The 24,485-nt window shown below is 48.2% G+C and overlaps 1 protein-coding gene across 9 annotated transcripts in view; it reads right to left on the bottom strand.

Annotated features, from left to right (window-relative positions):
• LOC144128648 (uncharacterized) overlaps positions 1-24,485 on the bottom strand; it is a 714,737-nt gene that overhangs the window by 449,418 nt on the left and 240,834 nt on the right. The window contains exon 1 of one of the 9 annotated variants that reach the window (XM_077662207.1): positions 23,602-24,290. The exons of 7 other annotated variants lie outside the window; for them this stretch is intronic. The gene's annotated coding sequence lies outside the window, so the exon portion shown is untranslated. Of the gene's footprint in view, positions 1-23,601; positions 24,291-24,485 lie in introns of those variants that run through there. One more of the 9 variants, XM_077662212.1, reaches the window with a different exon arrangement.

Genomic DNA, 24,485 nt, shown 5'->3' with positions numbered 1-24,485 from the left:
CGTGGCCGTCGCTTCATGGAGCGCCGCCCGTAGACGCTCATGGAACCAAGGTGGTGCATTGTGGTATGGCGTGAGAGGGAGAACATCTACAAAGCAGAATTGTTCCTTCCAGTAGCCAATCAGCCGGCCTGTGGTTTACCACATGCCTGCGTGGCACTGCAAGGCTAGCGCTCCGAATGTCCTATTTCAATCCGTGAGTACTGTACATTTTTTTTTTTTGCTGTTTGCACAAGCGTAACCACGACCCACTAAGTAAGCGGCCACCGCGTCGTAAAGGCAGAAATTGAAACTGATAAACCCTTACGCCAGTATGTGCTGTCAGAAGAAAAAAACACAGAGAGACGTAGGACAAAGTCTTAGCACACCAGCAAAACCCTGCGAAAGCAGGACCGTTACGCCCGACTGGCCTCACGAAAAACCGAACAGGTCGCCGCCAGCGAAATATTCGTGAAAAACGGCCCACCCGTTCGCCGCAGTGCTAGAGGACAACGCAGAGAAAACGGCCCACCGCGCGAAAGTTCGTCTTCCGGCCGGGGCCGCGAAGAAGCAGCCGCGCGTTTTTCCGTGCGTGCGCGCGTTCGTAATTTGGGAGAGCAGCGAGGGTAACAAAGCCGCTGGCGGGGGCAGGCGGCCCCCACGCACCGTGACATCACTAATAAATAAACCAATACGCACGCTTCTCGGAGCGCGCGCGTTCTCATCGCGAATGCAGGCATAATCGAGGAGTGACCGAGCAGCTCGCACACACCGAACACGTTCGACGATAGACGGGCCGAGAGGATAAAAGAGTGAACAGGAACGCCGGGAGAAATAAATCGTGATTTCCGTATTCCTGAACAGTCGTGCTCGCTACTTGCTCTTCGCAGAGGCGAGGCCGAGGAGGGAGAAAAGGGGGAGAATATGGCCATAACGCGGCTATACTTTTTGTTTCTCCCTCTCCCCCGCCCGTGTTGTTTCTGCCGCGTGGCCCCTCACGACCCGTTCCAGCGCAGTCTCGAAACCCGCGCTCGCTGTTCGCGTGCGCATCCTTTACGGGACGCCGTCGGTTGGCGTCGCGTCTCCAAATTGATTCCCCGCCATTGAGACGGCGTCGGCGCGCACTCACAATTACAGACCAATCGACCGCACCGCCACGAGCAGCACGCCGAGCTGCGCCGCCGCCACCGCGTAATGGCCGATAACTGCCGCCGCCGCAGCCACCGCAGCGAGGACGCACGAGCGACGCATATGCGCGCGTGCTCGCCCGGTGAGCACCACCGCAGCATGGGCTGCACAGGCGCGCACTGGTGGCTCGCGAAGCGCCTCCTGCACGACGGCGGAACTGCGTTGCCGCGCAGCAGCTCCGCGGCTTCGGAGCCGCGCCTTTGTGCGATGGACAACGCTTTGGAAGCTCATATACAGGGGCGGATGCAAACAGTAGGCGTACAGCACAATTAAAGCTGGGTCAGTTTACTTTAACGTGAGGGTGTTTTGGGAATGAAACAACAACGACAACAAAGGGTCGAATGTGTAGTCTGCACTATGAGTCTTTAGTTGAAGCGGCTTGTGTATCTGGGCCGGTTCCTCTGTTTTTGTGCTTTGGCGCTGAAAGTCGGTTCGTGCCCGAACAAACCAGCTCGAGCTGGCAATTACGCTGCGTCGCTTCCATCTCGGACTTGCGAGGTTGAGCACTGAGCATGTTGAATAAAAAACTTTTCGAGAAAGAAATCATTCCATACGGTTAGCACCACGACAATGCAGAATGTTAATCAAGAACCCAAATTACTAATTTCCCAGCCTGCTGCAGGAATGCACTGTCAATAAATGGCGGCTCTTATAAGGTGCGGAGCCTTGAAACGCGGTCTAGCTACTTCTCTTGATCAGGGAAAATGACCACCATTCAGTAAAGATACATAGCGTGTCGTTTGACAACATACGTGAAACAGATGGTGGAAATGAATTAGATCTGTTCACCTTTTTTAATGCATCGGCGCTGAAAGAAGTCAGATGAGTACTGCGTTAAGACAAACGCTGCGATTTATGACACGCGGAGGGAACTGAACATTATATCAGCAGACCTAGTGCTAGGTGACACGGCAAAGCATGGGGTATGACGGACGGTTACACTTTGTGAAGGCTGGTCAGAATTGCATTTATTATTTTTTTTTGCTCGACAAAACACATCAGCTATATTCCACACTGTTTAGCTGCGGGGTATAGCGTCAGAATGGATTGAAGAGTTCACTCTTTCAAAGTTGCCACCCCTGGCAGCTGCCTACAGGCTGAAGTAAGATCGTTACCGCCAAATCGTGCCGAAGAGTTGCGCCCTGTAGAACACCCCAGAACGAAGCCCGAACTCCTCCTTGTCAGAGGAGAAAGTGGCAGAAACGAAACACCAACTATACGAGTAAAAAAAAGAAAAATGGTACCGCAATGCTAACCACCCAAAGGCAAAAAAAAATCTGATTCGTCACTTCTCATAAAAGCACTAACACGACCAGAAAGGCGAAGGGTGCGAAGGGCGGGGATGCTTCCCCCCTTTTTTACTCTGTTATAGTATAGCTCTGCATTCTACCATGGATTATTCAAAGGCAGTCGTAAAACTTTGATTGCTTAGTGAATTCTTAAATTTGGATTAATTATTGTAACTTAATTTAATTCATTCTATTGAATTGCCACATTACAGCCGTGACAGGTGCGGCCACCTGCCACGGTTGACAGGTGGCAAAGCGGACAGGGGGATATCCCGCTCTCAATTTTCAGAGGAGAGGAGGGAGATGGCAAGTACGAGAGAGAAAAGAGAGAGGGCTGGAGGTAGGCGAGGGGTGGCCAGATAAGATTCAGCCGATTCGCATGAGTGCGACTAGGCTTTCTGTTATGACTGACGATGCGGATTACACGGCAAAATGCGTGGCTAAGTGGCTAAGCCAAAGCTGTAAAAGCTCTCGCTGAAAAAATGCGCCAAGTCCGTAAGCTTAGGTCGACAATGTTTCTTCTTCTTTTCAGCTCCTCCGCGGCTTATGCAGGACGTGTGTCCGGATCCCGCGCTTAGCTCATTCGTCAGTACGTTGTCGCGTCGCACGTGAGCCTGTGGAACGAAACCCTATTGCTCGACGCCAACCCGATGGCGAGCGAACAGCCGTTAAACGCGTATGAGGCAAGGCGAGATCTCCGTCAAACTGAAATTCCGAGCGTGCTCCGGGTTGGACAGCAGTGGTTCCCGGCGAAGCTTCCCTTCCCTTCTTTCGGTGACAATCGACGACAGAAAGCGAAAATTCTGAATCGGCGGTCAAACTGCAACTCAATATTCGGAAGGTGCTAGAAGTGGGCGGCTAATTAACTACCGCTTTTTGACAGACGCTTAGCAGTTTGGTCGTTTAAGTTTTTTCCTAGTGACTTGTTTTGGAGAGTCCGTCGCGCGGGTGCCGTTGTATGGCGTCTTAATTTCCCCCTTCCCTTGTCTCTGCAGCTCGCAGCTCTAGTGCCTCCTGTGATTGAAGTAGCCAGCCTAGCCTCTCCCGTCGTAGGCATTCTTTTAGTGCGCTAGCATTAAGGCGCTAGCATTCTCAGAAAAGCCATTGTCAGAGTGCCTGAAGCCAGCCAGACCTGCAGAAATATAATAAATAAGGCCGCGACTACGCCGCGACTGGGTTTGCAACTCGCGGCGGCGCGAACAGATAAACTTCGCTGGCCAATGCATGCGAGCGCTATGCTATCCCCGCAACCGATCACCCCTCGTGTTTAACTGCCACTCTCTCGCACTGTGATCACAGTTCACACCGGCAGCACGGCCTTCCTCTGCTATGTGGTGTCTGCGGGAGCCGTGTGTGCGCCTTACAATTCCGGGCATTACGAAAAAATCGAACTTATCGACACCGGCCATTAAACAGTTTACACTCTACCTACTCCACGCCGCATATAGTGGCCGCACTCATGTGTATACAGATGGCTCGGTCTCAGCTACCAGTTCAACCTACGCCGTGGTCATTCCTGCGGTACAGACCAGTATTAACCAGCGAACTTCGCATCGGACAACCTCCACCGGGTCAGAATTGGCCGCTCTTCGTGCGGCTGTGCAGTACATCGGTGCACAAACACCCCCACAAATGGGCTGTGTTCTGCGACTCAAAAGCAGCCCTACAATGTCTCAATTCTGCTTTACGCCGTGGCGATCACGATCAACTCGTAGCTGAATTAAGACATCTTCAACACAAGGCGCAGGAAGAGGGTCATGTCATCGTCTTCCAGTGGATACCGGGACACTGTGGCATTGCCGGAAGCGACGCAGCTAACGCTGCAGCTCGATCAGCTCACGGCAGTGCCAACATTATCCAGATACCGTTGACAAGAGCCGACGCAGCAAGACATCTGCGAGTGCTTGGCCGAAATGAGATTTTAGCGTCATGGTCTTGTCCTGGAAACTCCACATGCCGTCTGCACCGCCTAGACCCCTTACTTAAACTCAGTCCTCCGTCCGGACTCTCCCGCTGCGATGCTACGCTGTTGTGTCGCCTGTGGCTGGAAGTGGCGTTTATAAATGCCTACTCCCACTTAATCGCAACGGCAGACTGTCATGCGTGTGAGATCTGTGGGTGTGACGAAGTAATAGAACACCTTCTTTGTAACTGCCCTCGGTTTCAGCGTGAGCGTGCACTCCTGGCTGCAACACTCCGCCGTTTAGACCCTTGGCCCCTTACTGAAGCCAAGATTCTGGGTCCCTGGAGTAAGCTTTCATCGCAGAGGACAGCTTTGAAGGCACTTTTCAAGTTCTTAAAGGACTCAGGACTGAGTGCAAGGTTGTGGACTATCACAAGGCTAGCATGACGGATGCACTCTTGGCTTTTTCTGGCAAGTGTGGAGTTTCGCGCTTGTGTTCCGTCGAGTCGGCGGCTCCCCTCTGCGTTTGCCTCTCGTGTACGGGGGGCAAAACGTACGCCTCGACGGTGCTCGGGCGCAGGCTCCATGTAGGCCGGCCCTGTGTGCCCTGCAAGTATTGGTCAACGGACATGTGGGAAAGTGCTCATCTCCCTTAGTTCTCTCCCCTTTCTATCTCTCCCTCCGTTCCCCTTCCCACGTGTAGGGTAGCATACCGGCCGCTGCCTAGCTAACCTCCCTGCCTTTCCGTTCGTCTTTCTCTGTCTCTCTCGCACTGTGCATTCATGTCATCGTCTTCATCAACTTCTACCCGCGCGCGATGGGTGCAGAACACAACGCCGCTGTCGCAGTGCCCTCTTAAGGTGCGTTAAGCGGTCCCAAAATTTCATATTGTGCTACCGCCTAACTTTCCCAATCACCGATTTCGCTATTATTTGCCTGAACCTGACCTTGGAACCCTAGCCTCGAACCGAAAGCGAAACTAAAGGCGACACGCATTGGCCAAGTAAGCTAAATCGGCTGTAACTTTTTTCCTCCCGTTGTGCTATCGTACCAATAACACTCTTTGCTGTACACAAGGCTAGCATGACGGATGCACTCTTGGCTTTTTCTGGCAAGTGTGGAGTTTCGCTCTTGTGTTCCGTCGAGTCGGCGGCTCCCCTCTGCGTTTGCCTCTCGTATACGGGGGGCAAAACGTACGCCTCGACGGCGCTCGGGCACAGGCTCCATGTAGGTCGGCCCTCGACGCACGACGTGGACGCACTGCGGAAGCACGCCTGCGAGGCACTGCAAGCGTGAACATGCTGCCGCTGATGCGGCTCTTTCAAGCAAATAAAGAGCGCCGTAGCCACGCCGGCGGCAATTAGCAACAAAAGAGACGCGGCTGTTATTTGCATAAAACGTGCACCGGCAACCTCCATCAATTTATAGATACCTCGTCCGGAGCCGCCCATACTCCCCCTCACCCTCTTTCTTTCTGTTTTTTTTTATTCATTTTTTTGTTTCGTTGACGCTCTGTGCAGCAGGCAATATGTACGAGAGTAACGACTGCCTTGGCGGCGTGAAACACCGGACTTCTTGGCTGAAGGCTTTCTTGCTCGAAGATACTTAGTGCACCTTTTCCTATGCGGAAACTTCGCGCGATTTCGCAACCTCATCTCTGACACCTTCTCGTATTTACCGCGTTGCAGTGGTCTTCGGATACCCGAATCTTAGACCTTAACAGCGAGCGCTTAGAACGCCGTTCAGCACGCGCTGCTTCTTAACCACGCAGTGTCTAACGTATCACTTTTGACACGTGACAGTCTATTTTGAAGAAAGAACAATTTTCCCTTAGTGCGTATAGTGTTCTACAGCATCGTCCTCAAGCACAAACCGCCTTGCACGAACCACACTGTCTGCTGCCCGTACTTAGACACAACACGGTTCAGCATACATGCACTATAGAACATAAAAAGCATGCAGCATTGAACACACAACGTATACCAGGTGGCCACACGCCGTGTCAGTTACTGGCGATACCGCGAAGCGAAGGGCTATAACCTGACACCACGAGGTAGCTTTGTAATTAGTACGCTTGAAGTCTGGGAAGAGACCTCCCCAACTTCGTTAATGCTCAGTGCGCACGTGAAAAATGCTACGAGCTATGGACTGCACATTTGAGCGCACTCGAGGCACACGATACGCCGTGCTAGCAATGAAATATTATGCCGGCATAAACGCAGAAGAATAAAAAAAGAACAGCAACAACGCTAGCGATCATAAATCAGGCCGGCATATTAAACAAAAGGACCACCCGCCAGACAAAGAACGTGACTTGGAACGGCGAAATATTCGGTCGACGCGCAGAAAACGGGCCACAGGGCTCGGATGAACGTAAGGAATGATGGAACTAAAAGCACCAAAAGAGGAAGCTGGCTGCGCACGCAGTCGCGGCGTAGCTGACCCGAGCTAAGTACTCGGCATAGCTCGTCCTGGCTCGCTTTGTATTCGCATGCAAGTTGTTTTCAGGGAACAGGTTTACCCCGTTTTCAGCCCGTTGAAGGTGTTTGGACAGTGAAACAGTATTGGTCACCCTACAGGGTGGCGGGTCAATATCTTTTTCCCTAACATGGCCAAAGGAAAAATGAAGCGCAGATATCGCCTGTGTTCTAAATGTTTCAAACAGGTTTTGCTGTCGAAGAGCTGGAGGAGTTGAGTCTGGGAAAACAAAAAACCCACACAGGTCACAGAAGGCTGTTCGAGCTTTTGCTGAAGTGTAGTGAGTACTGTTATCCGGCAAGATAAAGTGATGGTTTCAGCTTACACATTCGGCAAGTATTTGCGAATTGCATTTTAAAACATGTCCAAGAGCAATAAAACATTTTCTACGCTTTTTGATACAGCTGGTTACCAGCAGGAATAACAGGAGGCGGGAAATGGATCATAAGGATAGTAAGGTTAGGTTACATGTACTTGGCCGGCATTCTCAACTCAAGAACAAGAGCTAACCGATATTCCTGGAAAGAAAAAAATATATGAGAGTCGTGTCCTGCCACTGCACGCTTAGCGGGACGGAATTGGAGGCTAACGTAAACGTTTGAAACTAAACTGAGCACAGCACGGAGTGCTACGGAAAAGAAAATGATAGGGATAACCTTGCAGGACGAAAAAAGAAACAACGCGAGCTAGAGAACAAACTCAAGCTAATACCACCGGGACGAACGAAGTGATTCGAAGAATTGGGGTTCCCGGAGCTTGGGGTTCCCGGAGTGGGCGAGATTAGGCAGTTTGCAGGGCAGGATGGCTGCGGCTATCGCCAAGAGAGGGATAACTGCAGAACAGCAGGAGAGAGAGAGGGGGGGGGGATAGGCAGGGAAGTTATCCAGGAGAAGGCATCACTTGCTGCCCTGCACTTTGAGGCAACCGAGGTGAGCGATTGTCCTTCAGCACAGCAGAACAGTAGGAGCGGCCTTTGTCCTGCCGAGAAAGTAATCCAGCTGATGACAATCAGAAATCAGCAGGAATAGCGTTTACGGCCGTTAGGTTATTTTAAAAATAAGAAATAAATGCAACAACGGAAGTTTAGTGTGGTTGGCAAATGAGTTGGCTGATGTAACACTTGCTTGACAGCGACGACATTCTGAATGAGAGAACTTAATGCAAGGCATAGAATTAGATCGTTGGTTTTTCCTACGATACTGACCTGCAAGGTTTGCTGCAATCAGCATCAATCAATTGCTCGACAAATGAGGGATTCGGTGAAGCCGCTAACTACGTTTAGAACTTTTCTCTTGATTCGGATCCATATTTAAATAAGCGAATTTCGTTGATCGGCCAAACGCGCAACGGAAGGATATATAATAGTAATTTAACGCCGGTTGAATGAGAAAATCATAATGTGTTCCCAAAAAACCAATTTAGATGACTTATTCAACTATATGTTGCTTAGAGATTTCACGGTTTCATTTGGAAGCTTAAGTTCGTTAAAATTTCAAGTGCAGTCGGTCCAGCGGACGAAACTTTGAAACTTTCCTTCATCTCCAGACGCCAAAACAAGTTTGCTGAAGCGATCCCGTCAATAACTGGCTGGATACCAAGGTTAAGCCTAGACCCCCTCCCCCTTTTCCTTCAGCCCCTGCCACGCACAGATAGACACACACGTGCGCCCACAAAAACGAAGCTTTGAAACCGCAGGCATCCAACGCCTGCGTCACTATTTTCTTTCTCAAAATAAAGGGCTCACCCACGTCACAATGGCCTAATTTTAGCGCCTTGAAACCAATGGCGCAGTCACAGTGGGTGGGAGGGGGCTTCAGATTTTCGGACAAACACTGTATATCAAGTCTACCCTCAAAAAACAACGCCGACTCCAGGGCCGGGTAAAAAGTTTCACAGGCAAAACAAAACACGGAGACGGAACTGTGCGGCAAAAGACAAGAGAGAGCGTCAAAGTATCCAGTCACAATCGGGGCCCCAGCGCGTTGGCCGCCGCTTTCAAAAGCGACTCGCGAGACCGACGACTCTGAGAGAAGAAGCCTTGCCGAGTCGGTGGAAAAAGAAGATGGCCAAGAAGAAAGACAACAGCGCGTGCCGATGGAGGCGGCGGAGGTGGGTGGGTGGAAGGAAGGAAGGAGTGTGCTTGGTGGCGCGTTGAGAAACCCCTGGCGCTTCCCTTGTATTTTTGTCGGCGCCTTCTAAGCGTTCGGCGCCCAAAGGCGCGGAATAAGCGTTTGAGACGCCGAGAAGACTTAGGGCGTCGCACAGCGGCGCTGACGGACCGCCGAACGACACCAAAATAGAGGACAACAGCTATCGAGTGACAAAAGCGCCGCGGGAGCAAAAGATGAAGCGGCTCCCATGGTCTCCCCCCCGCACCCTACTGCTGCCTTTCTTGCAATAGCCCTCCTTGGTGGCGTTACGCTGCGGCGTCGTCGCCAAAAGTCGTGAAGGACCTTTGCCGCGGCCGCAGCAGCAGCAAAAGGAGACTGCGCGTCTTCTCCCATCATGGTGGTTAGCGACGCCACCACATTTCGACCTCGTGTCCACGGTCTTCTCTCTTTTTCCTTATCTATCAGTCGTGTTCCAGCGCCTTTCTCGTCTCAGCGTATACATACTCCAACCTGTGCGCATCTCCGCGAAGGAAAATGGAGCGAGGGAAAGGTGAGAAAGAGAGGAAAAAAGAGGAGCGAGGGTTCGAAAAGGGGGGAATGGCGCCTCTCGGCGGATTGAAACGCAGACAGCTTTATGAGGGACGTGGGCGGGACGTGCGACACTGCCTGCGCCGCCGGCGGCGGCGCCGAAGCCGCGAGCTCTGCCGGCGTAAGAAGAGGAGACGCGGAATAAATTGTGCTCGTGTCTGGAATTCGCGAGGAGAGTCCGAGACGTGACATCTTGTGGCGCCATCTCTTAACCGCGTGGTGTCTGGGAGGCTATTTAGACGCGAACAGAGGTTTTTTGTGAACGGCAATGCACGTACTGGTTTGTGCGAGAGGAGGAGGTAGAGAGGGTACTGAACTCAAGTTCATTTCTTGTCTTTCTTTCTCCTTTTGTGCGTTCCGCGCTCCGCTTAGGCCTTGTAGCAAAGCAAAAGCGAGCTAAAAATACATGCAGGAAAGTTGTATCCCACAGCATCGACTTCTAAACGGTATGTTATGTGGAAGCGAACATGCGCTGTTGCGAAAAAAAGAAGCTTGAACTACTGCATCCCTGCTAAGTGGCCAACGTTCCGGATATTCATGGCAAATATTTTCCCCTGCCTCAACGTCCAAGAAGTTTGGAGGATCGGAATAAAGTTCGACCCCGAACAGCGCTCCCAGAGGACGTTCCGCTTGAATTGGAGTGGCCCGATAAATTCATCGATAAAAAAACTGATGGGGGCACTAAAGCTCTGCCTTAAACGACGCGATAGCGTTAATGAGTTAATGCCCGTATAGGCGGAGTTGGCCATTCTCTACTTTACATTCACTGCATTAGACCGCTGGAGTCCTCATACCACTTCTGGCACAGTGGTGCAGCGGTTAAGCGATGCGCCACTGCCCCGGCAGGTGGCTGTTTCTGACACAGCCACCGGTGGGGCTTGTGAGACCCAGGTTGCTTTTCTCAAGCAGCCTCTCGAGACCAATTAGCCATTTAACTGCCACCTGCCACGGTGGGAAGTTTGCTCACTGTCCGGTGGGGAGGTCGCCGCCTGCCCCGGTAGGTAGGTTGTGATGACGTCACAAGGTCCCGTGACCTATTTGGCAGGGGCCACATTCCACCTGCGTGGTCCGGCTGCGAGGCGCCAAATGGCCGCCAACGCCGACGCTGGACAATTTTTACCGACATGGGCGCACTGACGCTCTCGCGTTAAAAGACGAGAGAGGAGCCCCCATTTGAACTGCCGTCACCAAGGTGATGGCACTGCTCAAAAAGCAACGGCCAGCACTGTAGACGTAATGTGGCGTAGTTCCCACTTGCCGCACAAAGGACCTCCACAATCGGCTACTCCTCGACTGCGGAGAGGGCATATTCTCTTCGAAGGAACCCGCGAATACACTTACGTCGTAAGTCTGTGGAGCTTCGCGTATCGCGTACGAGTGCAACTTCCAGCTCGTGACCTATAGAACCCTTAAGACCCAACACGACCCCGCTCCCCCCCCCCCCCCCCCCCCCCCCCCCCAAAAAAAATATATATATAAAAGCAGATTCTCACCAATCCCATACTTAATATCTCATTTCCCAAACGAACAGCTTCGGGCCCTTTAAAAAAAAATAAATTTACTGATCCATTCATTCTCTTCACGAAATAAATTTATCTATTTTTTGACGATATCAGCGAAAATGTTGCAACCCTTGCGACCAGAAACTGACGCGCTTTACGCGAGACCAGTACGTTGCCAACCGCTACCTGAAAGAAAGAAACGTTGACCTGCTTCAGCTCACGTTCCTCGAAGGGCGGAGCCAGTGTTTCTGCTTAAAGCACTCGGATCCAAGACCAGCCTGGTCGCTTCGCCAAGAGCAAACACAAGGTGACCGCACGCGGCAGAGTGTTCTCCCCCGAGAAAAGACCGAGACGCGTTTTCGATGTGGGCAGCAGCGCGTCATCCGACATGAAAAATGGACGCGTTGTCGAGCAGAGAAAACACGGCCAATCCAAACAAACACAACTAGAGTGATGAGACGACGGCTAGGCGTAAAAAACGCGCCGAGAAAGAAAGGAGACGGCGAAAAGAAACCTCCACAAGGACAGCAACGGAGCGGAGATGGAGAGAACAAGCGAAGGAGAGACGAAGCGAAGAAGGAAAAAAAAAAAAGGTGGATCGAGGGCAATGAAAGCGGAAACAAGCAAAGGGGTTAGGGTGAAGTGCATGCATCCGATTATAAATAGCGACCAGCGATGAAACAAGACGTGAAAATAGTAAGACAGCCGGCACTGCGCGCGGGGCGGCGTGCTGGAGGTCCGGGAGCTAATATTTGCTTAGGGACGCAGGACGCGCCACTTGACGTCAGTGCGACGTCCGCGCGTCGCGTACTCCGAAGCTGCCCGTGCAGTTTCGGCCGCGGGAGTCCGCGCTGGAATCTGGCCGAAACAGAGGGGGCCACTTCCGTGCGCGGTGGCGATGCCAAAGGTGTATACACAGTTTCTTGCGCTCTGCAGGGCGTCGGTTGCGCGCGCGAAAATGCACGCAAAAGCGAGAACGCGTGAACTGTGTTGGCAGGCTCGGAGGCTTGGAATTTAAAAATGCCGCAAAAAACTTTGGGAATCTTAGCAGACTCCGCGTTTCGGAAAAGCAGCAGCCGCTAGCTTTCTTGTGCAGTCTCGCATCTTGCTTTGTCTCGGAGAATGAAGAAAGATGAAACTGGATAGCAGAGGTGTTTAGCGGATCTTATGTCCACTGATGTTGTCATGCTGTTTCTAGCCTTCATATACTTGCAATGCGTTTTTATATGTTTGACTAAAACCAGCTAGTCTGCTCAGTAATGGCTTTACTTGGATACAACTCAAGAACGAGGGGACTTTTCCCCGATAAAAGACCCTCTTTTAGCTAATGGCGTCGGCCGAATCTCATTAGCCTGCTAATGTGACAATGCAGGGAGTGGCCGATGAAAGACGATAGTCCCCCCCCCCCCCCCCCCCTTCCCCTGTATTTTCACACTGCTCGCTGCATTGTCAGGCTAGCAGGTTGATAAGAAGCGGCCGACGCCATTGGCCGGAAGGGGTCATTTGACGGGGAAAAGCCGCTTCGTTCTTGAGTTATATCCGACTATAGGGTCCCCCACACAGGCCCGAAGGCAAGGAGGTAATTTTTCTTAATGCTGACAGTTAGTTTTTATGATGAAAGAGAAAGAAGGTGCCGGTAAATACAACTATATGAACAAATAACAAATAGTGAAAGATGCTGCCAATAAAACGTTCAGGTGTCAGTGCCTTCTTCGCGTCGACACTTGTCATTGTGCCAGAGCTGTGCACGATGATGTGGCCTCTCCATGCGACGGTATAGAGTAAAGAACAACAGGACGTTCTGCAAAGAAAAAGCAACCGACGTCGGAAAGAAACAGAAAAAGATGCGTCCAGATCAAAACAGAGTACAATGAAAGATATCTCTGCAGCAATGCTCTAACTTCGGCTACCCGCAGAACCGATGGATTCTCGCTTGGTCATACCATTACGTTTGAGGCGAGCACGAATGGGCCGGATGATGATCCGCCCAAATTTGTGAAGTGCCGTCACCCAAGTGAGGTTGTAAAGGAGTTTGCGCACCGCCTGCACCCTCTCTTGCAAACCCCAGTCTTCACATAGACTGCCGCAGCTGTGTTGCTAGACGAAGAGGAGTGAACCGCCCAACAGCGAAAAAGAGGTAGTACTTTACGAATATCCCACCGAACATGCTTTGTATGGAAGATACCATTAAACTGATTGCGCTGTTGTGGGCAGAGATACGCGCGAAATACTCGACGGATTCTGATTTATTTATTTGTTTATTAATTTTTACTCCCAGGATATATGCACATATACATTTCAGAGCGGAGTGGCAAAGATTACATTACATGCAAACAACAATCAGAGAAAATTACCCAGTACTCATACAAGTAGCAATCAAGCAAACAAAAACGTCGAACTCGTAAACGCAGGGCAAACGGGGATGAGCACTACAGTTTTACATTGTTAATCGCGTTTTTGAAATCTTATCGGTCTTTAATGCACGTGCACGCTGAAGGCACAGGTGCCCACGATTATGTACAGGTACCAACACAATATTTCAAAAACTAATTTCACAAGAAAGCCTAATTGCCTGACAGTCTAACCATGCAGACACGTACTGAAGGGTGCGTTTTGCACTTTCCTGGGCGACCTACCCAATGTGCACCTAAACGCTTGAGTGCACATAACTATAGACAGTTGGGAAATTCAGGTTTTTCGTGATTTCAGTGTTCCGTGAACTTTTGTAGCCACCTGTAATGGCAGACAACTCACGTTCCGCTTACCTGATTAGGTAGGGCGCTCCACAAACTCTTCCGGAAGTTACTACCTAACCTGTAGTTTGCGTGCCTGTCCGCAAACTCTACTATATCTAATACAGCGCTGGTTAGCTTCCGTTACTCATGTGATTGCGACGAGTTTGATGCGGGCTGGAACAGATTTCCGAAATGTTTGCGATAAACCTTTAATACGCTTGTAACAATTCAAAATAATTGCATTTTTATCCAGTTTGTTGTTTGATCAGTCAGTTTCATTGATCTCTCGCCAGCATTTGTTGCTACGTAGGAAAAGTGTTATTTTCGACCTGAAAAGGTGGCTGTGATGTACATGTTCCATACCGGCATGTTCGTTGCCGTTGATGCTACATTTGTTTACATTACACTTCGCAGGTGCACCGACAGCCTTTCAGCCCCCCGAAAAATCATTTCTTCTCTTCTTCACTTCCAGCATGCAAAGCGCTCTGAGCTGTACAGAAATGTGCGCTTGTGAAAATATTCTTTGGCAAGAACGCGTGTAATTTTTCCGCATTTTGGAGCTTGTTGATAATGAGGCTTATAGGTACACATGCAGTTACTTTTAATCTTTAGCGTTTTTGGATTACTAAAGCTTTACACCTTATTTTGGTATTTGTTGGTTTTAACTGGGAAGCTTTTGGTTAATTGTGAGGTCACGTCGTAATGGCACACTGCAGTTAGATGTCGCTAACGTTTAGTGTTTAGGGGTATGCGAACAGTACCTTTTCAACACGTAACCAAATACGGATGGTGTAGCTTTCCTGCCGAATCGAATACGAATAATGTAGGATAACGCCAAATCGCATATGAATTTATTAGTAAACCAATAGAATACACTTGCGCAAGGATCGAATATTCGTACAAAGAATAATCGTGCGAAACTGCGAAGCGCTATGGGCTGCGCTGTGGTAGGGCACTATAATTTATCGAGTTGTAGATATATCACCGTCAAAAAAGTGGTACACTGATCTCCGGCATAGCGACTACGCCACAAAACGTCCCAACGTCCCTATGCTAACCTTTTTAGCGCGATACCTGCCCACGACTGTCATGTACTGGGGATCGAACCCCGCACCGCGCGCTTGCGAGGCGGATGCTAAAACCATACACACAAAAAAAGGAAAATTACCATTTTCTGCTGCTGACAAAAAAAGAACCCACCGCCACATTTCAGTACATCTGAAGGACGAGAGCTACGTATGCATCATGGCGGCTGAGATCGGGCCCCAAGGCACGGTTTGCTAAACGTTCCAGAGCACTGCCGCATCGCCCAATTTTTGAGGGCGGCACACGAAATCGAATGAGTAGCAGAGCTGAACCCTACATACCGCGCAGACCGATCGTGACAGCATGCTTGGCGGCCTCGAAGTGAACCCCACTAATGAAACATTCGTAGAAGGAGAGTACAGCATGCATTATTCGAACATGTGAACTGCGAGTTGCTTTCCGACTTTTGTATCTGCTGTGATGATTTTGAAATTATAACAGCTTGCGTGAATGACTATACGTTTTCTGTTTGCTACAGACCACCACATGGAAACCTTTCTAGCTTCTTTTCTTTTTATGAGCAACTGCTGTCATTTACTTCAGAAACTGGTAATTACTTGGTGTCTGCCGGGGATTTCAATATTGACATGTTGACCATCTCTGAACCGCAAAAAGCCATGCTAACCATTTTAACCTCAAACGGATATGAAAATGTCATCCGTGCGCCAACTAGGATCACAACCGAAAGCGAAACACTGCTTGATCTGTTTATTACAAATGCCGATTCTACAAACGCTGCTAGTGGTGTAATATCATACGACCTAAGTGACCACCTTCCAATATTTTTTCTGTTAAGAAAACAATCTTATATCAAACAAAAAGCATCAGTACGTTTCCCTACAGACCATTACACAGACTGGTTTAGATAGTTTCAGAGCTGAGTTACAGTGTTGCGACATGAAGGAAATTCTGGAAACAGATAACGTAGACATCGCGTACAGCAATCTTATTGATGAGATCTCTCGAATATATAAGCGCCATTTCCCAGAACAGAAGTTTAGACTGTGTAAAAAGATAAGAAAGCCATGGATAACTCCCGAATTGTTAAAACAAATAAATTGTAAAAATGCACTCTACCACAAGTTTATTAAGACCAAAGATCCGTGCGTATTAAAGGAATATAAATCATTTAGAAACAAACTGAACAGAAAACTAAAAGTGCATTAGAAATTCTATTTTCATGCCGAATTTGACAGCTGCTCGAATAAACCTGATATTTTATGGCAGAAGTTAAATACCCTCTTGAATCGTCGCAGGTCATCTCCGCGTGTAGAAAAGCTACTTCTTGGTGGCAAAGAAATATTGGGAATTGCTCTAGCAAATACGTTTAACGATTATTTTGTGGGCTACTCCAATAGCTGTGCATCGACTGATATTTCGACATTACTGCCTGATAGAAATCAATTTTCACTTTTTTTTCGCCCTTTTACAGAACTTGAGGTACAGTCAGTTTTCCTTTCACTCAAAAATAGCTGAAGTTGCGACGTAGAAGGCATGCAGGTCCGGCCAATCAAATATGTGCTCGATATTCTTTCTCCATATCTCACTTGTATCTTTAATATGTCTTTGGCGAGCGCTATCTTTCCGAGGAGGATGCAGATTGCAAGAGTTTCGGTCCTGTTTAAGAAAGGTGACGTAAACGATATCAAAAATTACAGGCCTATTTCCATTTTACCGGTGCTATCCAAGGGATTAGAGAAGCTAATACATATGCAAATGTCTAATTTTTTTGATAAACATAATCTTATTTCCTCTGCCCAGTTTGGATTTAGAAAACGCCGATCGACGGAATTAGCACTACTTGAGCAAAAAGAATTTATTCTGTCGCAGTTTGACAACAAGAATTTTGTGCTCGGCCTTTACATAGATTTCACTAAAGCATTTGATTGCATCCATCATTCCATATTACTTGAAAAGCTTGAGACTTACGGCGTTCGAGGACACAGTCAAAATCTCATAAAATCGTACCTAGATCATCGCCATCAATATGTACAAATAGAGAACTGCCGTTCAGATTTGAAACAAATCAACAGAGGTGTTCCTCAAGGCAGTATTCTTGGCCCGTTCCTTTTTATAGTCTATATAAATGACTTAGTTCATATCTACAGAGATGCAAAATACATTTTATACGCTGATGACGCTAGTATATTTTTTTCATCACCTGAACCTAGTAGCCTTCAGAATAAAGCCAACTCTGCTCTAAGATCCCTTCATAAATGGTCCGCAGCAAACAGTCTACAAATTAATACAAAAAAGACAAAAGCCGTAATTTTCAGACCGAAATCGAAGCAAATAAACAGCAGTCTAATCACCCTTCTTTACGAGAACGAAAAAATCGAAATAGATAGTAGTGTTAAAATACTTGGAGTTATCTTCACACAAAATATGCTTTGGGATGCGCACATTGAATCTGTGTCAGGGAAGCTATCTTGTGTTGTTGGTATGACGGCGCGACACAGAGCTATATTACCTTTCAATATAAAGCTTCTTATTTACAATACTCTCTTTTTTTCTTCTTTGTATTATTGTGTATTGGTATGGGGTACCACGACACGTACAAATCTTGAAAGAATACATATACTTCAAAAAAAAAATTGTTCGAGCACTTTTTAATGTACCGTATCATTCCCATACTTCACAGCTATTTTCGAAAGCAAACATAATACGCGCGTTTAATCTTTATAACTATAAGTTAAGTCTGGCTTTCAAACGGGAGGTGAAAGAAAATCTCAAGTTTTTTCATGAATTATCAGATCTCGATAAAAACACACATTCCTACACCACCCGTTACACAGAACCGTGGAAAGTGGTCACTGCGCGGGTAAATTATTCCAGGCAAAAAGTGTCATACACACTGCCAACCCATTTAAATTCATTTCACAAATCAGGTATAGATTTGCATACGATTTCTGTACGAACCCTACGCCAACATTTCATTAACAATCCTTGCTTACAATAACAACTAAAAGTGTTATCTTGCCTTTTGTTATGTTTACCTGTTGTGACTATCAAGTGTGCGTGCATTAATTTTGAATATTGTGCTTTCTGCGAGTTTTTTTGTTGTTGTTGTCCTATCGCTGCCTGCTTTGTAGGGAGGCTGCGGGCTTCAGTCAAGTCGCTTGTTGTCAAGCGGCTTTTATCCGCAGTCTCCCCCATCACTGATGGAAATAAACAAGTTATTATTATTATTATTAATTATGCAAATTGTAGTCGAAAACTTGAGAGCATATTCGACCCATTTCGAACAGTTTCCAACATGCACTATTTGGGTCGTTCAGGGAATCGAACAGGAGCATATTCGATTCGCTATTCAAAATTTTCAAATATTCGCACATCTCCATTAATTTTAAGTGTGAATAAAAAAATAGCTATAATTGGATACAACTCGAGAACAAAGCGGCTTGTCCCCCTCAAAGGACCCCTTTCCAGCCAATGGCATCGGCCGATTTCATGAGCCTGCTAACGTGACAAAGCAGGGAGTGGCAGATGAAAGGGGATTGTCTCCTCCCTTCATAGTCCGGGATAGTCCCCTTCCTGAACTGTCCTACCTGCATTGCTCTGCAATGCAGGGAGATAGTCCCCTCCCCTCCCCAGTGGCAGGGTAGGGAAGTGCCCGCGATAATCTTACATGGCGCCCTTGTTCACGGCTATAGTTGTATCTGAAATAGACGGTTTCTTTCAGAACTCCGCACATCACTGCAAGAGTGTGTTGCACTGTGCTTTATGGCGCATCAACGACTCAAACAATCAAGCGCCAAACGCCATGCCAGATGTGTCTGCTTGTTGAAAAAAGTGTGTTGTGTTGGGTTTCATGGCGCATAAGCACCTAAGGCTATAATGCGCCAAATGCGGGCTAGAAAGTAGGAAGTTACATTAATGGAGCTGAAAGTGCTCAAACTTACAGTTTATTAGGACATTTTATTGCGATGGAAATCTAAACACACATCAAAAGCCTACAACTACATTTTCTATCCCATGAGTAAGCTGGGGCAGTTGAATGTATCTGCTGTAAAATACAGCAAAAAGCTGTCTTGGTAGTTTGTCAGGTGCAGAGCGTCTCATAAAACGTGATTTACCGTGGCAACCTCTGAGTACACTTCGCATGTAGGGTTCTTTTTTTTTTTTTGGTCGGCAAAAAGTTGTGTCCTAATTCTGTACGTCCAACGTGAACAAGGCATAATATCGGTGAGACGCTCTTGAGTGCATGACATCCATTTTCCCAAGCTGGGCTTTACCACGTGTACGTCATGAGGGGTTGCGCTAACCAAGACGGTGGAGAGAGAACAGACACACACATAACAGGCGCGTGTGTTGCGTGTATCTCTTCTTTGTCCGTCGTCTTGGTTTTCTCCACCCTTCATGCCATGGATCAGCGATACCGGATTGGCCATGTTTCCACCCTCGACAGTTACCACGTGTAACTGATTATTAGGCTGCCATTTATCCCTCAGTTTATGGTGCAGTAAGTTCGCGCAATCTTTATAGGACCTGTCTACTTTCTTGATTTCCTTGTTATTGCGAGCTTGTGCAGTGCACACGTGCCCTCTCTCGTTGCAACCGATCCCAACGTGAACTGGGACCCAGAGAAATTTTACGTTGTCTTTGCGTTGTTGCTCTGGTTGTATTGTGAATAAGAACGCGCCGAGCGGCGCTCTGCTTATAAAACAACTCTAATTAACAGAGATTATGAATGCTCACTGACAAAAAGGTAGAGTATTTGTAACAGAGCACAGGAAAGAGAGGGGATTTCCTTTCTAGTAACCTTTATTGACGAGATCGATGATTACTTTTGGCGCTGTCTCTTTACCAGACGAAAAGAAGAAAAGGTCCTAACGTGCTCGGTGCACATGCCAGTTGTACTGGGATTGCATACACCGTCGTTCACTTCTCGGTGTACATGTCACGAGTTCGAATCGATTGGTGGGAAATTTTTCGAATGCAATTTTCTGACTAATAAAAATGTATTTTTATGTTGGACAAAATTCAACAGAACCAGGAAGAGCAATGTAATCTATTTTTACTCAGAACAGAAACCGGATGCAGCTATCCTCAGTGTAAATTTGGACCTCACTGGAGCACTTCTCTTTAAAACGTGTCATAAACCAACTGATACTAACCGATTTAGCTGCCCCCGTTTCATTTACCAGTCATTCTGCTCGTGTGACCTGCCGGAGCAAACCTATGAACATTACACTATTCAGGTCTTTCTTCGATTGTAATAGATTTTCTTTTTTCCTGCAGACAGCTGAGATGTGGAATATACTTGATGGCTCGTTGCGACACCTACTAAGTGAGCAGTTTGTCAAAGAAGTGCCTACTCATGTATTGTGATTTCCATTATTTTTTCTATGTAACCCCTCCTGCAATGTCTCGCACTGAGACAGCAGTATTTGTAAATGAATTATAATTAAAAATAAATACCACGCCATCAGCCCGGGAAAGGCACCGAATGAAAAAGGAGAGTGCTCATGCATGGTTGTCGCCACTAAATTTGGTACTTCAGCCCTTGTTTGCTGCTTTGCTATAGACTTGAGTGAGCAGAGCTGCAACATCTTCACCGACAGCCCTTCGCGGCATTTCACTACCAGCTCCTAGTGCCAGTTACTTGTCCATCCACACGACGCGCTGATTTCGACTCTTCGTAGCCAGAAATTGAAGGCAAATTTTATTACTGCTGTGCTCCTTTACCGTCACAACAAGACAACACTCTGCTCTGTGAGTGAATGCTCTGAATAGCTTTTGCTTTACAGAAAAGCTTTTGCTTTCTTCTCTTTGCTTAATGGCCGCGAGCTCTCTTTTTTTGGCGCAAAAAAAAAACAACCTAAATTGTAAATTTCGGGGTGTAACGCCCCAAAGTGAAATGTAAGCTAAGAAGGACGCCGGATTTACCTAGACCCCCTGGGTCAACAACAACACCAACAACAAAAAAGCAAGACAAACAAACGAGCAAGTGAACTTCAGCTCTTCTGTTACACCTGTTCTAGCACACTGCAAGACCACGCTTTTCATTCTAAGCGTTCTTTGCATATCTAAAAGCTTGAGCTGGCATTTTCAAAAACAGTTTCTTGGTTTTCATCCCGAAGAGATCCCGTGTCGAGGATATAGCTTCGTTGCACTGTGAAGGCCGTCTGTTCTTGCTTCGATGGAATAATGACCGTCTCGGCTCCAATCTTAGTTTACGGCCGAGCAAATTCTGGGGGCAACAACAGAGGGAACAAGCCTGCAGAACGCCACAGAGGAGGAATGTAGATGAGGCCTCCAGTGGGAACCATTCGACCTTGAACGAGCGCAATGGCATTATGAGGGATTGACAATAAACACCGCTGGCGGCGATTTTGTATTCTCCTGGAGAGCGGGCCGTGTACGCGTACACGGGTGGTTCGGTCACTTTTTAAGCTTTCCTGAGTGCCGATAAAACGACGCCGAATTAAAATTCACTGCGAGTTTTGCATGCGAGACAAGAAACGATTGCTAAGGCCATTCAAGGTCGGGTGCACATTTGGACGAAAGTTGAGAGCGCATAAAAAAGAGGGCGAAAATATAAGCATGCCAAGAGATGCAATTTGCCTCATTCTTTTGCCAGGCAGAACGCACGCTCGGCGCGGCTCGGACAGAATGGCTGTGAGGAATTTTTTATATATGAGAAATCTGACGTGGGATCGAATAAAGTGGTAAAATAAGGCAAACGCAATGAGGAAAAAAAATGGTAGGGTTTTAACATAGCTAAACGGAGTAGTCGTGCGAAAGCATTTGTTTAGCCAGGTTGGCTCACGGTTTTGCTTTGCTGGGCCGTGGGCACGCCTGGCGAACTATTACAATACGAAAGACGAAAAACAAAGACAGTTATACATCGTGTCCTTAACTCAGTTGGAAACAAAACAGAAAACAACATACTGTCACCTGAACGCTGGTATGTGCCGCATCCTCGCGCTAACTATGCTCTTCAAACGTTACACCATCGCTTATTACGCCTGTTAAGCTCACTCACAACATAGATGCCACTTCTTGTCTTATCTCGCGTTCATGTGAGTATTTCTGTGATTTTTGAGCATGCCTTTTTGCTTTCTTGCTTTTTTGTCACTGCTTCTGATGTAGGCTGCTGTCGTTGTAAATCTCCTTCTGATATAAGCCTTTATCATGTTTTTTTCTTCTTTCCTCAAGATGTTAACTTGATAAATGGTTTCGATCACTGCTTTCGTTGTTCCGGTGTACACTGTGGATTGCGTTTTTTTTTTCTTACATTGCATTTCCGTTTTGTGGCATAACGTGTAAGCCAACATGTTTTTTTTGTTATAGCTTTTGTTTATGTGTTGTTTCTGTCAATTCCGAATCAGTGCATGTGCCTGCTGCTGCTGCTGCTGCTGCTGCTGCTGCTGCTGCCAACAGACTGGGTTTAAGGCCCGCCAAGTTGCCGTGAGCAACTTTTTCCTTAAATCCCCCATAAATTGTATGTTTATGGAAATAAAGGCAATTCAATTCAATTCAGTTCAGTTAAGCTCTGATCGAGGTTTAGCTGAACTGATCTGTTCGGGCCGCAGATGAAAGCTGATGAAGACGACGATGTGCAGTGCACAGCGCGACATTGTGTTTCAGTTTAATCCCCCACCGTGGGTATGTGCCATCGCTTCAGAGACAACAACAACAGCATAAGGCGAGATCGGCCGCGGCGATAGCATATTGCTCTCCTGAAGTGGCCAGAAAAGGTGATCTCTTCGCGCCCCTGGGGATTCCAATCCCAGTCGCTGCAGTACTTATTTATTTATTTATATATTCAAGGTCAAGGTCAATGCTCGGCGATGAATCGGCTTTTGCAGCTGTGGTTGTAAAGTAGAGCTTTCGTTCTAAAACAAATATTCCTTGTTGATCAAATCCACAGGACAGGACAAGAAAAAAATACGAGATGTAAGAGAAGGACAAACAGAATAATGAGAACTTTCTGACAGCGCCACTTGTCTTTTGTGAACTGCGCGTGGACATTTCCCCCCCCCCCCCTCCCTCCCGCCTCTTAGTGCATTTTAAATTCGTACACTTTAAACATCCTCGGTGGAGCTAATCCCGTTCCTAAAGAGCTGATCGTTGCGTAACAGTCAATTCTGAGCCCAGCAGGCGCAAAAACATCAGCAATCTACCGGTTTTGCACAAGTCTGGGGAGAAAAGAGTGCGGCTAATCGCCAATTTGTCGTCTCTATGAATTATCACTGAAGCTCAGTAATTTTTCTCCCTGAAGCTTGATGTAAAATAAAAGAAAATAGGCAGGAGATGCCTCAACTTGCAGATTAACCTTGAAAGAGAAAGAAATGATTGCGAAATGCGGCGTTTAACGCGCTATGAGGGAATAGAAAAGAGACAAATAAAATTGTAGAAAAACTCCAGCCAAGCTGTAGCGGTCATAGGCCAATTAAAAGCAAATATAACAGCGCCGCTGAACAGACCAAACGAGTATAAATGCAAAGAAAAAGCCAACTGAGAAAAATAGAAAGTGGGAAATTATGAGCGCCGTGTCACCCCCAAACTCACATCGGACTTAATAGATCATTACAGATCTGCTTCACGGTAATCATGCGCCAAGGCCCCTGCGTCAGGTGTCGACGCGCGCGAAAGCCCGGGCCCCGCACGGGCAAACACGCCGGGAGCAGCCGCCACCCAACGCCTCCGCCTCGAGACGCGAACGCGCGAAAACAGAGACCACAAGAGAACAGTAGAAAGAAAAGGCGGGAAGAGTTGCTCGGCGGAGAGACTACTTACGCAATCCGCGCCGGCGCCGCCACCCGGCCTTCGCAGGGAGAGAACAAACGGCGTGCCTGCTGACGGGGACACCCCTCCTCCACGAGCGGCCAGTCCGGGTCCGGCGCCAACGTTTTCCCCTGCCAACACTCCACTCCAACAGGCAGCGCTGACCGCGGCACACTTTTCCCACCACGCGCTGGGCGCGTCACCGCACTGTTGCGACTTGGACGGACGAAGCAGGCATTCCAGCGACGAGCGGCGAACAAACGAGGAAAACCGAGAGCACACCTCCTTGCTCGTCGATGCCTGTCCTCCTCCACCTCAGGCTTCTCAGCGCAGTGGCACGGGGAGACGAAACAGCAGCCCACAGAGAAGGGAACGCCCCCGTTTACTTGGATTCTCACTCCAGCAGCAGTTGCCCAAAACTCAGATCCCGTCGATAATGCCACGCCGTTTGTCAGTGTTGAGGAGGCCACGAGAGTTGGGGCGTTGCAACACTAAGACTCCTCTAGGCACCCGAGAATGACCGACTTTCTTTTTTCTCGCCGTCTTATAACAGTGCACAGCTCGAGACACGTTTTAATTCACACTGCCGGACCTACTACACACGCGCGCGGTCTGACACCTGAGATTTCATTCAACTAACTACATCGCCGGGACGCGAGACAGAGATGTCCCGGCGGGCGCGAGCAGGGCGTCTGTCTGTCAGCTGCAGCGCCGGCGTCAAGCGCGCTGCGGCGGACCCGTCAGGCGGTCACGCCTTCCAGTTTTCCCAGAGCGAGCGGCGCAGCTAGACGCTCGTTCGCTTTTTCTTTACTTACTTGTCTTCAGCGGCGGGCCTCACCGAAGCCAAATGACTGGAGCGCTTTACTCGAACGCGCTACTCTTCTCGACTCAAGGGC

Source organism: Amblyomma americanum, chromosome 4, assembly GCF_052857255.1.
Source record: "Amblyomma americanum isolate KBUSLIRL-KWMA chromosome 4, ASM5285725v1, whole genome shotgun sequence".
Classification (NCBI taxonomy): domain Eukaryota; kingdom Metazoa; phylum Arthropoda; class Arachnida; order Ixodida; family Ixodidae; genus Amblyomma; species Amblyomma americanum.
Note: the sequence above shows the minus strand (reverse complement) of the source record. Positions and strands in the feature narration are given on the sequence as shown.